The 14089-nt window shown below is 45.0% G+C and overlaps 1 protein-coding gene across 1 annotated transcript in view; it reads left to right on the top strand.

The window, feature by feature from the left end:
* The first annotated feature begins 3080 nt into the window (after nt 1–3080).
* The window catches only part of ELOVL7 (ELOVL fatty acid elongase 7), a 69014-nt gene continuing 58005 nt past the window's right edge, over nt 3081–14089 (top strand). The window contains exon 1 of the mRNA XM_060091711.1: nt 3081–3162. The gene's annotated coding sequence lies outside the window, so the exon portion shown is untranslated. The remainder of the gene's footprint in view (nt 3163–14089) is intronic.

The raw sequence follows: 14089 nt of genomic DNA, 5'->3' as shown, positions 1-14089 counted from the left end.
CCTTCTGTTTCTCCAAACCTGTTCTGTCATGGTCAACCAAAGACTTTCATATTGCTAAATCAAGGGCCAATTTTGGTTCCCAGCTTATTGGGCGATCACTTCCCTCACCTTGAAACACTTTCTTCCCTTGCTATGATAAAAGTTTGGATTATTGTTCAGCAAATACTCATTCTCCTCACCCTTCCACTGTAGGTTGAATATGCTTCCCACTCCCCTCTGATGTTGGATTTGGCTATGTGACCCACCCTAGCCAATGAAATATTAGCCAACCCGATGTGAGCAGAGGCCTTAAACATGCTTCAATAATGTGAGCAGAGGCCCACAAATCATGTGGATTTTGGACTGCCTCTTGTACCCCAGTTGATCTTCTCCAGGTGGCTGCTGACTCTTCAATCTGGGTTCCAGAAATAACACACATGGGACAGACTTAAGCTAAATCTGCAACCTAAAGCAGAGCCACCCAGCTGAGCACAGCCTAGATCTGATGCACTGCAACCAATCTGCTGACTCGTGGGCATGAGAACAGGTATACTGCTATAAGCCACTGACCTTGGAGTGATTTGTTACACAGAACTATTGTGGCAATAGCTGACTAACACACTTGCCTTCCAGGAAACCACACTCTCCTGATTTTACTCAAATCTCACGACTATTCCTCCTCATTCCCTGATGGCTTAATAGTGGGGTGCCCCAGGACGAAGTTCTGAAACCTCTTCTCTAGTCTCACTCATGGTGCTCTTAGCCATTCTCAGACCAGAGAATAAATAAATATCATGTGGAAGCTCCCAATTTTTTTTTTTTTTGAAGCTCCCAAATTTATATCACCAGGCCAGACCTCTCTCTTGAACTCCAGACTGGTATAACCAACTTCCTACTTGACATTCCCACTTGGATATCTAATAGGCATCTTAAATTAAATCAGTCCCACAAACAACTCCTGATGACCTCCCACCCAACTGTGGTCTCTCAGTCTTCCTTTTCATAGTAAATGGCAGCTCTCTCCTTCCAGCTGATAGAGGAAAACACCCTGGAGTCATCCTTGACCTTTTTGTCCCGCCTTTCACACCCCACATCAGATCCTTGCGAAATCTTGTTGATATTATCTTCCACTCCACTCCAACAGCTCTGGCCTCCTTGCCATTCTGTAAACGTGATCATCTGGGGCACGCTCATGCCCTGGGCCGTTAGCCTTACAGTTCCCGATGACTGGAATGCTGTTACCCAGATAGACACACAGGCTTGCCACCTCATCTCTTTACAATTTTGGCTCAAATGCCTCCTTCACCTGAGGACTTCCCTAGCTACTTTAACAGTGCAACTCCTCACCTCCCCACCTCCAGAAGTCCCTATCCCCATCTCTTCTTTATTTTTCTTCACAGCACTTATCACTACATGAACATTCATATTTTACTTGCTTATTCATCTGTGGTCTGTCATCTCCAACTAGAGCAAAGGTAAATGAAAGTACGTTCCACAAGAACAGAGGTTTTTTTTTTTTTTTTGGTCTGTTTTGTTAGCTGTTGAATCTTCAGAGCCTGGAACATAAAAGCACTGAATATATATTTGTTAAATGAATGAATCCATTTGATCTTTTGCATACTTGAAATTTCATAATTGTGTATAGATGGGCAGATAATGACAAATGCAAAGACAAATATTGTTAAGCAATTGTCTCTAGTTCCCAGTAGCCAAGACTACTAAATGACATGGTTTTATTATGAAAGCAAAATTTATCTAAAAGGAAGAAGAAATCTTTAGTTTCACTGAAGCTGGGATTCTCTTAAATTTGAGCTTTCATGTTTTTTTTCTTTTTCTTGTTCTTTTTCTTCCTGAATGGCTACTATGGGGGTTCTCAACATTTTGTATAAAACATTTAAAATCTCTTGTTGATGCAGTAGGATTAGGTGATGGTAGGCAACTACCTGTATGTGAGGGAAACATGCTTGTGGCCCACTGAGTGTTCTTCTTTCTACCCTCCCTCCCCAGTAGTCTGGACCCTTTTGTTGTGATTTCATGCTTAAAACTCACAGCACAAACTCACAGGCCAGGTTTGTGAGGTGCATGGGCCAGGGCTGCAACCCCTGAGGTTATTTTTCTAGTTTCCAGAAGACAACTCAATTCTAGTTCTTGGTTTTTGCCTCCTGAACAAGTAACTTCTTTTGTAAGTAACAAGTAACTCTTATTTTGCTCTCCAGCTATTGATGCCAGGATTCCAAAACATGAGAGCGTTTAGGAGGCTCATGATCAAACACAAAGCCAGGTAAGGTAAAAAATAATGGAGCGCGCATACACACGCCTACATTCATCCTCACCCCACCACTCAAGCCAGCCGTGGTTGAGGAAAAGTCAGTGTGTCAGAGTGTGTTGGCTGCAACAGCAGCTGTTACTAACCAGGGCAAAAAAGTTAACTTCGATTATATACAATTTCCTCTTCATTGATATAAAAGCCCCCTTCACTCCCCAATATTTGCGGCAATTCTCCAGTTTTTAATAATCAGGGGATGGAGCTGACCCAAACTGGGCCTCTCGCCGCCGTTGGGTCTGGCCTCCATTTCAGATAATGAATTAACCCTCCGAATAGCCTTTTCAGGAGCAAGAACTCCCCTTTTTTCTCCCTCTCCGCCGCCAGCCTCACCCTGGGCCAGGTTTTCCTCATTTCAGATTTTTCTGCAACTCAATCCTGAGTCATGCATGACGACAGTTTTCACACTATTTATGTTAAGCCTCGAGATGACCTCAGGTGATGACATTTGTGCTCAGAAAGAAATGTAATTAGTCTGGATCTCCCCGAGCGGTCCTCGGTCCCCCGTCCCGGCCGCGCTCCGAGCTGCGGGGCGCCGAGCCAGGCGGAGGTGGGGCGACCGAGGCCGCGCGCCCTTCCCGGTCGATCCCTCCCGGGAGGGAGGCTCCTCCCCGCGGTCCCTCGCGAGTACCTGGCGGCGGCGGCGGCGGCGGCGGGCGGTCAGGGGGCGGCGCTCTGCGGCGTCACGCTGCAGGGTGGGAGAGCGGGCAGGTGACACCCGGCGGCCTCCGCCCCTTTTCCAGCTCGGTCGGCGGCCGGAGCAGCAGGGCCCGCTGAGAGGAACGCCGCGCTCGGGCCGCCGCCCGCCGCCGCCCTCTGCGCCCGCGCCCGGGCACTTGGGCTCAGCTTGGGCTCGCCGGGTGAGTGTGGGGCTCCCAGCCGGTGGGCCGGGGCCAAACTTTTCCGAGACGCTGAGGAGAAGAGATGGGGGGAAGTAGAGAGACGCCGGGGGCAGGGGTCGGGCGCAGCCCGGTGGAAAGAACTTGGGCGCGGCGCGCGGGGAGTGGGATACGGGTCCCGGAGACTCGGGAGCCCGGCCAGGCCCTGCCTGGACTCTGGCGGGCGCTTCGGAAGTTGTCGCCGCGCCGTCTGCGGGTGCCCAGGGTCGAAGCCCTTCCCGCCGGAGGGAGGGGCCGCCGCGCTCACCTGCGCCCTCCCTGGGAGCCCACCGCCGCCCCCAGCATCCCAAAGGGACGGTGGTCCCCGCCGCCCCTGGGTTTTTGAGCCTCTCCCGAGCGCTCCCGCGGGACAGGGCCCAGCTGTTCCGGGCGGGAGGACAAAGGTGCTTGCGGGTGGGACTGGGAGGGAGAGGGACCTGTTCGACCTTGACCTCCGAGGTCACTTTCCCAGCTCCTGGATTTGGGCTCGCTCGCCCACCTCCCCGACCCCTCCCCCCCCGAATCCCCGAGCCCCTTTCTTTCTGCTTTTTCCCCTCTGGGGCGCTTTTGTGTCCTCGAGGCCGGAATGAACTTGGGGCGTTGCTCTTGCAGCGGGCGCTGCCTCTTTGGCTCCCCGAGCTGCATCCTGTCCCGGCGGCAGCTGCTGGCTGAGGAGAGTGATGCGTACACAGCGGTGGAACAGGTCGTGCCGGAGATGGAAATCGGAAAGCCTGTTGTTTCATCTTACAGGGTATCGTTGGTTAGGAAATGGGCCTTCTCCCCTAATCAGCCAGCGCTGATTCAAACTTACCGGATGCTGAGAGAACGCTCTTTCGAGCTCCCTTGGGGAAGCTGCGACAGGAAGGATATGGTCTCTACCCCTGTCCTCTCGCTGTGTGGTTGGGAAAACAAGTCGTACAAAGACTGAAGAATAGTTTTGGCGAGCCAAGCCTTTTTCCTCTTGCTGAGCTGTTCCCTCGAAAAGCATTTTCATTTAACCCTGTACGCGCAAGTTACTCTTTATTTCACTTCTCGCTTGCATCGCCTAACTGCTGTGAAAGAGTCTTCGATACTTTGGGGTTGCCTCCGCCTTCTTAGCCATCACTTGTTTGTTAATTCCCTTATTTTGTAGTTTCTGCTTCTACCACTGGCCAGGAATTGTTCTCCTCAAGGTCACCGGCGATAAAAAAAAAAAAAAATTTTTCCCCCAATGGCAGACATTTATCGAATGCTTCTGTGCCCGGCACTGTTCTAAGAACTTGTATCAACTCTTTTAATCCTGGCAACAATCCTATGGGGGTAAATAAATGATAACATTATCCTTTTACGGATAAGGAAACTGAGACACGGGAACTTGCCCAGGACGTACAAGTAGCAGGGGGTGATTCCAACTCAGGGGCCCTGGTCCAGTGTTGAGGCTATTAACCACTGTGCATACTGCCTCACCTAGAGTTCCTTTCTTCATCCTTACTTTCTTGAAGTCCTGTGCTTTGTCATGTTCACTGACTAGGCTCTCAGTCTCAGGTTCTTTTCCTTCTTGTGTGACTTTGTACTCATTTAGGTTTTCTTTTCATAGAATTTTGTTACTTAGGTTATCACTGCTACTTACCCACTTAAAGATTCTGTGCTTTCCATGTATCTTATTCAGTTTTAGTGTAGCATATGTCAGTGCATACTGGAATATTCCATTTGGACTTGCCCTGCTTTGCCCCAAAGCATTTCTAGTTAGCGTCATTTATGTCAGCCTCCCTCCCCTTTTTTGTAGTCACCCAGGTGCAAAACAGCAGTCATGTCTCACATCACACTTCTCCCAATCATGAAACCTCTTCTTTCGGCTTTTACCTTGTCTCTTCTTTCTAGCCTTCCTCATTCTCAGCCCCGTTCCCTACTCCTCTTCACCAGTCTCCCTCTTCCCCACTCCTGAACATTCATTTATCACTTATGTCATTTTTCTTTTTACTGTTGGTTAGCTTCTCTCATAAATGTTCACGGTCCACAGGGAGATTGTTAACAACTTAAGACTTTAACTCTTCAAGCCTTACAACTAGTAGTTGCTTGATAAATGTTTGCAGAATATGATGCAAGATGAATTAATGTAGCATATATTGGGTAGGTTGAATAATGGTGGAAAACTTTTTGAAATTTTTAAGCCGGGTTTTACAGGGTGTTAAGGATGCGTTGGTAGACGTGGGGGACCAGGCAGGCTTTGTAGGGGACGGGCAGGGAAGCCTCTGCCAGCTCCATTGCTGCAGATAGGAACCCAGCTACCCTGGCTAAACATTCCATTTATAAGGGTAAAGAAGTAGGGCCACGTCAGCAGAGAGCCATGAATCCTAACCTCATCCTAGCCAAACAAAATATGAAGCCGCACAGAGTTACAAGAAAAACCCAATTTCGTTGAAAAATATAACACATACACAAAAATGCCTACAACATAAATGAAGAGATTACCACAGTAGATATATTTAGCAGTAGAATGACTGTCTTATTCTGGCAGTAGATATGATAGTTGAATGAGACTGCAGAAAAGCCAAATGGGAATCTTTTCTCGAAACCTCTGCATAAGGTAATGTGGGCCTGGACTAATCCTGAGAGGCATTGTCAAGGAAGAACTGGCTTTTTTTGGGGAGGTTTGAGGTGAGGAGAAAAGAAAACTGGAAGGAGGTACCCAAATGGTGAGATTGGCGAGCCAAGAAGAGAGTTTTGACCCCCTGAGCGTGAGTTGACCACACTAAATATTTTGCCATTTTACCTTTGTCTCTCTCTGTTTATTTATTTGGGTCTTCATTGCTGCGCGCGGGCTTTCTCTAGTTGCGGCGAGCGAGGGCTACTCTTTGTGGCGGAATGCGGGCTTCTTACTTTGGTGGCTTCCTTGTTGCGGAGCACGGGCTCTAGGCGCGTGGCTTCAGGAGTTGCAGCACGCGGGCTCAGCAGTTGTGGCACATGGGCCCTAGAGCATGCGGGTTTCAGTAGCTGTGGCGTGTGGGGTCAGTAGTTGTGGCGCACGGGCTTAGTTGCTCCGTGGCATGTGGGATCTTCCTGGACCAGGGATCAAACCCGTGTCCCCTGCATTGGCAGGCAGATTCTTTTTTTTTTTTTTTTTTTTTCTTTTTGCGGTATGTGGGCCTCTCACTGTTGTGGCCTCTCCCGTTGCGGAGCACAGGCTCCGGATGTGCAGGCCCAGCGGCCATGGCTCACGGGCCCAGCCGCTCCGCGGCATATGGGATCCTCCCAGACCGGGGCACGAACCCGTATCCCCTGCATCGGCAGGCGGACTCTTAACCACTGCGCCACCAGGGAGGCCCGGCAGGCAGATTCTTAACCACTGCACCACCAGGAAAGTCCCCTCTCTCATTTTTTAAATGCATGTTTTCCTATATCCTACTACATATAGAATTTTAGTATATTGTGTTTTCCTTATAATACATAGTAAGCATTTTTCACCTATATTTTCCAAAACTCCTATTGTCTGCCTTATATTCTAAAAATTATAATGTAATTTCCTTAACTAGTCCTCTGTTGTTGGATAGGTATATTAGCAACTATTATAAACAACTTAAGTTATAGTAATGCTTACCTTGCAGTTCTGTCATTTTACAAATTGGGATTTGTTTCTTTATGCTAGACAGTGGAATATACTTAAAGCCTCTGACCTCAGGTACTTACTGATCGAGTTGAAGAAATAAGACTTTTTCTAGTTTGTTTAATTGCTTATTCTCCTTGGTGTGCTACATGTGCAAACATCAGCTTTAGAATATAGAAGAATGCTGTTTACCAAACAAATAATTTTGGAGCCTTTGTATATACAGTAGCATGTTAAATTGAGAACGAGTCTTGAGTTTCAATAAAACACACCATATAGCATGGAAAGAAGCATGCCATAAACACGTTTTTAGAGAGGAGTGTATCTTATATGTATTTCTGTGACTCATCCAATTTGGACCATTCACATGTTATGAAATAGCTGAACACTAATGCAAATTTAGCACTTTATAAGATTGGTCTTTTTTTAAAAAATTGAGATTTTTAATTATTCCTAATTGATTTAGATATATTAAAAGCACATGTTATTGCCTGACAAGTAAAATTATCCTCTTTGTTAGTGATAAATATTTCTAAACAGACCATTATTCAGAGGAACTAAGTTACCATATAACATATAACTCATAAATGTGCCGTGTTAAAGACAAATCTTCATCCACTTGGAGAAGCAGCACAGGCCTTGAACACCAGCAGCCCAGCTCCTTTGTCCCCTCTAATATAAGGTATAGAGCAAAACCTAGCCAAAATCAGGGAGTTTCAGAAGTTGCATACTCAACAAACATTTGAGTGTCAGCTTTGCGTCAGGCAAAGTAGTCGGCAGGGTGCTGAAGCCCATCCAGATCTATGTGGGTTCAAGGGAGGTAAACACTTAGAGTACAGTGTGGAAAACTGTGATTAACACAGAGTGTTGGGGAAACCGAGCAGAGAAAGGCAGACAAAGTTGTCCTCCTGAGCCGAAAGAAGGAAGACTGGGAGTTGGGGCAGCAGAGAAATGGGATAAGGGTGGGAAATCAAATCCAGGCTGAGAGCATGCAGGTGCATTCAGAGAATTGGAAACACTGTAAAATCACTGCAGAGGAGGGTGTGAGAAGAGGTTGCACAGCTGGCTTACTGAGAACCTTGATTCAACTAGTAAAGATTTTGGATTTTATCCTACAGACAATGGGGATCCAGTGGAGCCCTTTAAGAAGGGAACGGACCTGTTAAGATTTGTATTTTTTGTTGTTGTTTTTTTGGCTGCATTGGATCTTTGTTGCTGCGTTGGGTCTTCGTTGCAGCGTGTGGGCTTTCTGTAGTTGTGGCGAGCAGGGGCTACTCTTCGTTGCAGTGCACGGGCTTCTCATTGCGGTGGCTTCTCTCGTTGCGGAGCTCGGGCTCTAGGTGCATGGGCTTCAGTAGTTGTGGCACACGGGCTCAGTAGTTGTAGCTCGCAGGCCCTAGAGCGCAGGTTCAATAGTTGTGGTGCACGGGCTTAGTTGCTCTGCGGCATGTGGGATCTTCCCGGACCAGGACCCGAACCTGTGTCCCCTGCACTGGCAGGCGATTTCTTAACCACTGCGCCACCAGGGAAGCCCAAGATTTGTGTTTTGAAAGCACCTGTCTGCATGTGCAACTTAACCTTTCTGGAACCTCCCCTTCTCCCGTGGAGGCTTTATCGCCTTTCTCTGTCTGACCTGGAAAGGACAGCTACCATCACTATTTACATGAGATATCTTGATTATGCTCAGTGTACATAACAATTTGGGAATAGAAAACGATCTTGTGCGACATGTTTATAGAAAGCTCAAGCCTGCATTTAAGTTTTTACCTGCTTGCTGAAAATCATGAGGTGAAACGTTTGGGCATCTTTTAGACATCAGTCATAGTTGCAATCAGGCACTTTCTGTTCTCAGGAATTCTCAGGAATTGTCTAAAGCCAGCAAGGTCTGCACCAGAATCCTCACAGCACACATGGGTGCAGAAAAGTGAAGAAAGGCGCTCAGGTGAAGAAGCAGAAAGGGTGCTCAGCTAGGGTACACGGTTACAAGTGCGAAGCCAGGATTTAAACCCAGGTATGATTACAATGTTCAGGCTCTTCCCCCTCTGCATACTGACTCAGTGGGTTGATGATTTAGAGGGTATGAGAGACACTAGGGCTCTGATATCCAACGATAGTTTTGTGAGGGCATAAGCACAACCATAAACGCAAACCTGATTTAGACTTTTTAGGGTCAGTGGTAGAAATGTGAGAACTAGAAAAAGAGGGTTTGGCTCGTTGTCCCTCAACTAAATACGGCCCCTCCATGCTTCTGCTCCTACCTTTCCATCCCCAGTTGTGGGATTTTGTCTTAATAGCACCTTTGTGATGTATTTGTTTGCTTGTTATAATTCAGTGGCATAACATGGACAGAATAAAAGGAAAGGCTGCTTGTATTTAAGGGGGACTTATCCTAAGTCTGTCTGGGGCTTCTCTGCCCTCTCCTTGTCTTTCCTTTTTCCTGCCTTCTCTAGGCAGAGAGTGCTGTGTTGGATCCCGTGAGCCAAAAAGTTTTATGTCTGAGAAGCAAACAAACAAACTAATGAACGCTGACCTCACGTTTTAATCCCTCTGCTCTTTATCCTTCAGTTCACTAGAAGGCAAACGCTTACACCTTCAGTCTTTGAAGAATTTCTTTGAAATTCTAACAGGTGTGACTTTAACCTGAAGAAAGAAAGAAGGTAGAAATCCCATTCTTAGGAAACCAGAGTTTAATTACTGATTATTTAATAGCTTATTCCTGAGCAAACATGGAATTTAAAAAATGAAGTTGTGCGAACCACTATTCATTGTTTAAAGGGAGGGGGAAAAGGATAATAGATGTGATATTAAACATTAAATATAGTTAATATTTTTAAAATTAAAAAATAGAAATATTAGGTTGAACACATGCAATTGCCGTTTCTCTAGGAGAAATATTTGTATATTGGCAATTACATATGGTTCATCCTAATATAAAGACAATCCTCTTGACATCTAACCAGTCGACACTACGAGCCCATGCTTCTTATTTCCCCAAAAAGCAGACCAAATGCTGCCCAGGCATGATGAACACCAGTTCCTAGCAGCCTGTTCCCTGCTCTGATGGCTGGCTCAGTGGCTGTATTTTTTTTTTTTTTCGCGGTACGCGGGCCTCTCACTGTTGTGGCCTCTCCCGTTGTGGAGCACAGGCTCCGGACGTGCAAGCTCAGTGGCCATGGCTCACGGGCCCAGCCGCTCCGCGGCATGTGGGATCTTCCCGGACCGGGGCACAATCCCGTGTCCCCTGCATCGGCAGGCGGACTCTCAACCACTGCACCACCAGGGAAGCCCAGTGTCTGTATTTATCGCAAACTTGGTGGTGCCAGTTATGCTTGTTATTGTGATTAGATAATTTAAGTGTGTGTAAATCTATAAAGTGCAAAAGGGAAAGAGTATTATTGCTTCTGTGAAAGGAATGTTGAATTCTTTGAAAAGATTCCATAAAAGTGAGTGCCTTAAAAAGTGGGCAGGAGAACTAACGGTAAAGAATTGGAGAGAAAATTATGAAAACTTGAAAGATAATATCCTGAGCTTGCTTTACAAGTTTTGTTTTTGTTTTTTAGTTTTCAATCCACTTAGAACATTAAAAGTGGAAATGTAGAAAATGAATTCTGAGTATGGTTTACATGAGAAAAATATTGGGGAGGAATTCTTCCTCAAAGAAAATCTTGGAACTACTTTGGAAAGTTGGCAGTTAATGCGTTCTTATATGTCTCAAGGTAAAGTACGTGTTTATGGGGTGAACATAATTTTTTTTAAAATATTTATTTTATTTATTTTTTTGGCTGCTTTGGGTCTTTGTTGCTGTGTGCGGGCTTTCTCTAGTTGCAGCGAGCGGGGGCCACTCTGTTGCGGTGCACGGGCTTCTCATTGAAGTGGCTTCTCTTGTTGCGGAGCACAGGCTCTAGGCACACGGGCTCAGTAGTTGTGGCTTGTGGGCTCTAGAGCGCAGGCTCAGTAGTTGTGGCTCACGGGCTTAGTTGCTCCGCGACATGTAGGATCTTCCTGGACCAGGGCTCAAACCCGTGTCCCCTGCATTGTCAGGTGGATTCTTAACCACTGTGCCACCAGGGAAGCCCAAAACATCAATTTTTAAGGTAGTATTTTTTCCCCTAGAAATGAATTGTAAAAGGGATTTATTTATGAGGTAGTTTCTTATAAAGAGGATCTTGAATCCCTTCATGTATAATACTTTCAATAATAGTTTTGGGAAAGATGGAAAGATATTCTTTACATTAACATTGGTTTTTTTAAAATTATTTTTAATTAAATTAAATTTTTATTTGGCTGCACCACACAGCATGTGGAATCTTAGTTCCCTGACCAGGGATCAAACCCGTGCTCCCTCCAGGGGAAGCATGGAATCTTAACCACTGGACTGCCAGGGAAGTCCCGTAAATTAATGTTGGTTCTTGGTAACTCATTTATTATGGACATGAATGAAGGTAAACCCTTTGAAAGCATTTCTCCAAAGGTGCCAGGGCTAGGCTAGTAAAGTTTAGGTTCTTATAACGATATACAATAACAACTCATATTAGGTAGATCAGGGTATTTTTAGACCTGAGATTTGTCTATGGATGGGCATTAGAGGGTCCATAAACTCTCCAAAACATCAGATTTATGTATACACATCATCCCTAGGGAGGTAGCACATAGCACCATAGTCTCAAAGGTTGAAAGCTATTGATTTAGGAAAGACATGAAATAAAATATATAAAATGCTTAATAAAGTTTAACTTATTGTATACATGTACAAGGATTAGCTTTTAATGTTAATGTTGGAATTAGACATGTAATGTTGACATGAACCAACTGTGTAGACTTTATCCATGTTACAAGGACACAGTACCGATAGTGAGGCCCTAGAAAAGAGAGATCTCCTTCATCCATGGTAGTTTTCATTTCTGTTTTCTTGGTTCTCTGGGAAGAAAGGTTTCTACTTATTAAGTGTTAAATCAATATTCACTCATTTATGAAATAAACATTGGCTATTTTCTGTGTGCTAGACCCTGGAGATATAGAAATCTAGAAGTCAGCTCCTCTTCTCATTTATTTCTTTATCTCATGCCCACATCCAAATTAGCAGCGGTCATGTCAGCTCCGTCCCCAAAGTGTATCCTGAATCCATCTATTCAGTAAACTCCTAATCCTGCTGCCTCCCTACCATCAATTCTCTACCAAGCAAGCAACTTAATTTTTAAATCATAAGTCAGATCACGTCACTGCTTTGCTTAAAAGCCTCTGATGAGAGTTTCAGTTTTATAAGATGTAAAGAGTTCTAGAGATGGATGGAGGTGATGGTTGCACAACAATATGAATGTACTTAATACCACTGAACAGGGCACTTGAAAATGGTTAAGTTGGTAAATTTTATGTGTATTTTACCATAATTAAAAAAATAGTCATACACACGAGTTATACGAGGTTCTCAGAAGAAACATTTCGTGTTTATAGGCTTTAAGTGAATTCAAAGCAATGGATTCCTTCTAGGACAATAGGCTTTAACAAGAAAGCTTTTTCTTTCTTTTTTTCCTTTTAATTCCATTTTTGTATGCATACCTGCTGACTTGTATGCCTCTGGCATGGAGAAATTAAGGGAGCAGTGTCTGCATGTAAGATGAGATGTGATCAATATTACTGATCCATGTGTAGCCTGGGGAGGGGACGGGGAATTCCTGTCCCGAGGTGGCACAGAGCTGTCCTTTGCAACATTCTCATAAAATTGGGCAAAGAGTTCGCACTACAATGTTTATGGGAGCAGGAGGGATGGGGAAAATAAACGTAACTCTACAAAAGCAAACTCTAATGCATGCAAGGATCATTAGCTTGGCAGATATATTAATAAGTGAAAAATCTGGAAGTGCAATGGTAGAACATAAGGCTTGTACTGCTTCTGTTTTTAGTGCAAAAATGTACTAGCCCATACGCTTAAGTGAATGGCCCACAAATTGAACAATTTAATGTTGACATCATATCCATGATATTATGTGGAGTTTTTGCTAAGGGGAAACTAACTCATCCAGCCTAAAATGTTTCTTTTAATCTGTATTCTGTTCTTCTAGTCGTGCCATTAATAGTGCTCATGTTATCAATTTCCCCCTTTATTGAAAACAATAAACATTTATTTAAAACAATTATAATCCTTCTGGGGGCACTGGAAGCACAATGTGGTGATCATCTTGCTTTTACTTTTTTAAAACATTTAAACTATGATTTTGCTAGAAATAGGAGGCCCAGTGATGGAATGTTAGAGGAATGGAAACTGACAGTGTGTGAAGGTTTAGAGGCAAATACATACGTGTAGCTTGGAGTGCTGATATCTAATATACCATTGTTTCCACTAACTCGAAATAAACACATTTAATCTTGGAAAAAATAGTTATACAACAACAACAAAAAGTCTTTGATGGTTTCCCCTTGTACGTAGAATAAAACCCTGGCTCTTTCACTGAGGCCTCAAGACCCTGCATGCCCACTTCTCCGATTCAGCTAGCATCCACCTCCTCCTTGTGCTCTGCTTGCCCTTCCTCTGACATACTGTTTGTCCCTGCCTCTGGGCCTTTGCCCTAGCTGTTGTCTCCTGCAGGACTGTTCGCCCTTAGATCTTCTCAAATGTTCTAGAGCTTTCTGGCTACCCTTCTAGTGTTGCTGCCCTCTGCCTCTGGTGACCCTATCACATCAGTCTGTCATGTTTCCTTTCTTCATAACTTTTGCCACATTTGTCTGATGTTTGTGTGGTTTTTTTTTTTTTTTTTTTTTTTTTTTGGTGTGTGTGTGTGGTACGTGGGCCTCTCACTGTTGTGGCCTCTCCCATTGCAGAGCACAGGCTATGGACGCGTAGACTCAGCGGCCATGGCTCACGGGCCCAGCCGCTCCGCGGCATGTGGGATCTTCCTGGACTGGGGCACGAACCCGTGTCCCCTGAATCGGCAGGCGGACTCTCAACTACTGCGCCACCAGAGAAGCCCTGATGTTTGTGTTTATCTTTGTTTACTTATGTGTCTTCCCACAAGAAAGTAAACTGTATGAGAATAGGGATCTTGCTATATCCCTTGTGTCAAGAAGGGTGCTTGGCACATAGTGGGTACCCAGATATTTATTGAATAGTGAATGGAGATGTGGTCCCTTTCCCCAAGGACCTTGCAGTTTCTGATACCGAGTCTCAGGAACCCTGAACTGTGCTTGTGAGTGAGGTCTCACATGGTGAATAGACAACTAGTTCTGCCCCAAATAAAGTGATGTGGGGAAGGAGAAGGAGAGAATGATGTTGGGGGCCAAAAGGGTCAAAAACACATCAACTGTTTCCTCTCGTTCAAGGATGGAGAGAAA

This window comes from Mesoplodon densirostris, chromosome 3, assembly GCF_025265405.1.
Source record: "Mesoplodon densirostris isolate mMesDen1 chromosome 3, mMesDen1 primary haplotype, whole genome shotgun sequence".
NCBI classification, from domain to species: domain Eukaryota; kingdom Metazoa; phylum Chordata; class Mammalia; order Artiodactyla; family Ziphiidae; genus Mesoplodon; species Mesoplodon densirostris.
The sequence above is the reverse complement of the archived record's forward strand: the minus strand, read 5'-3'. Positions and strand labels throughout refer to the sequence as shown.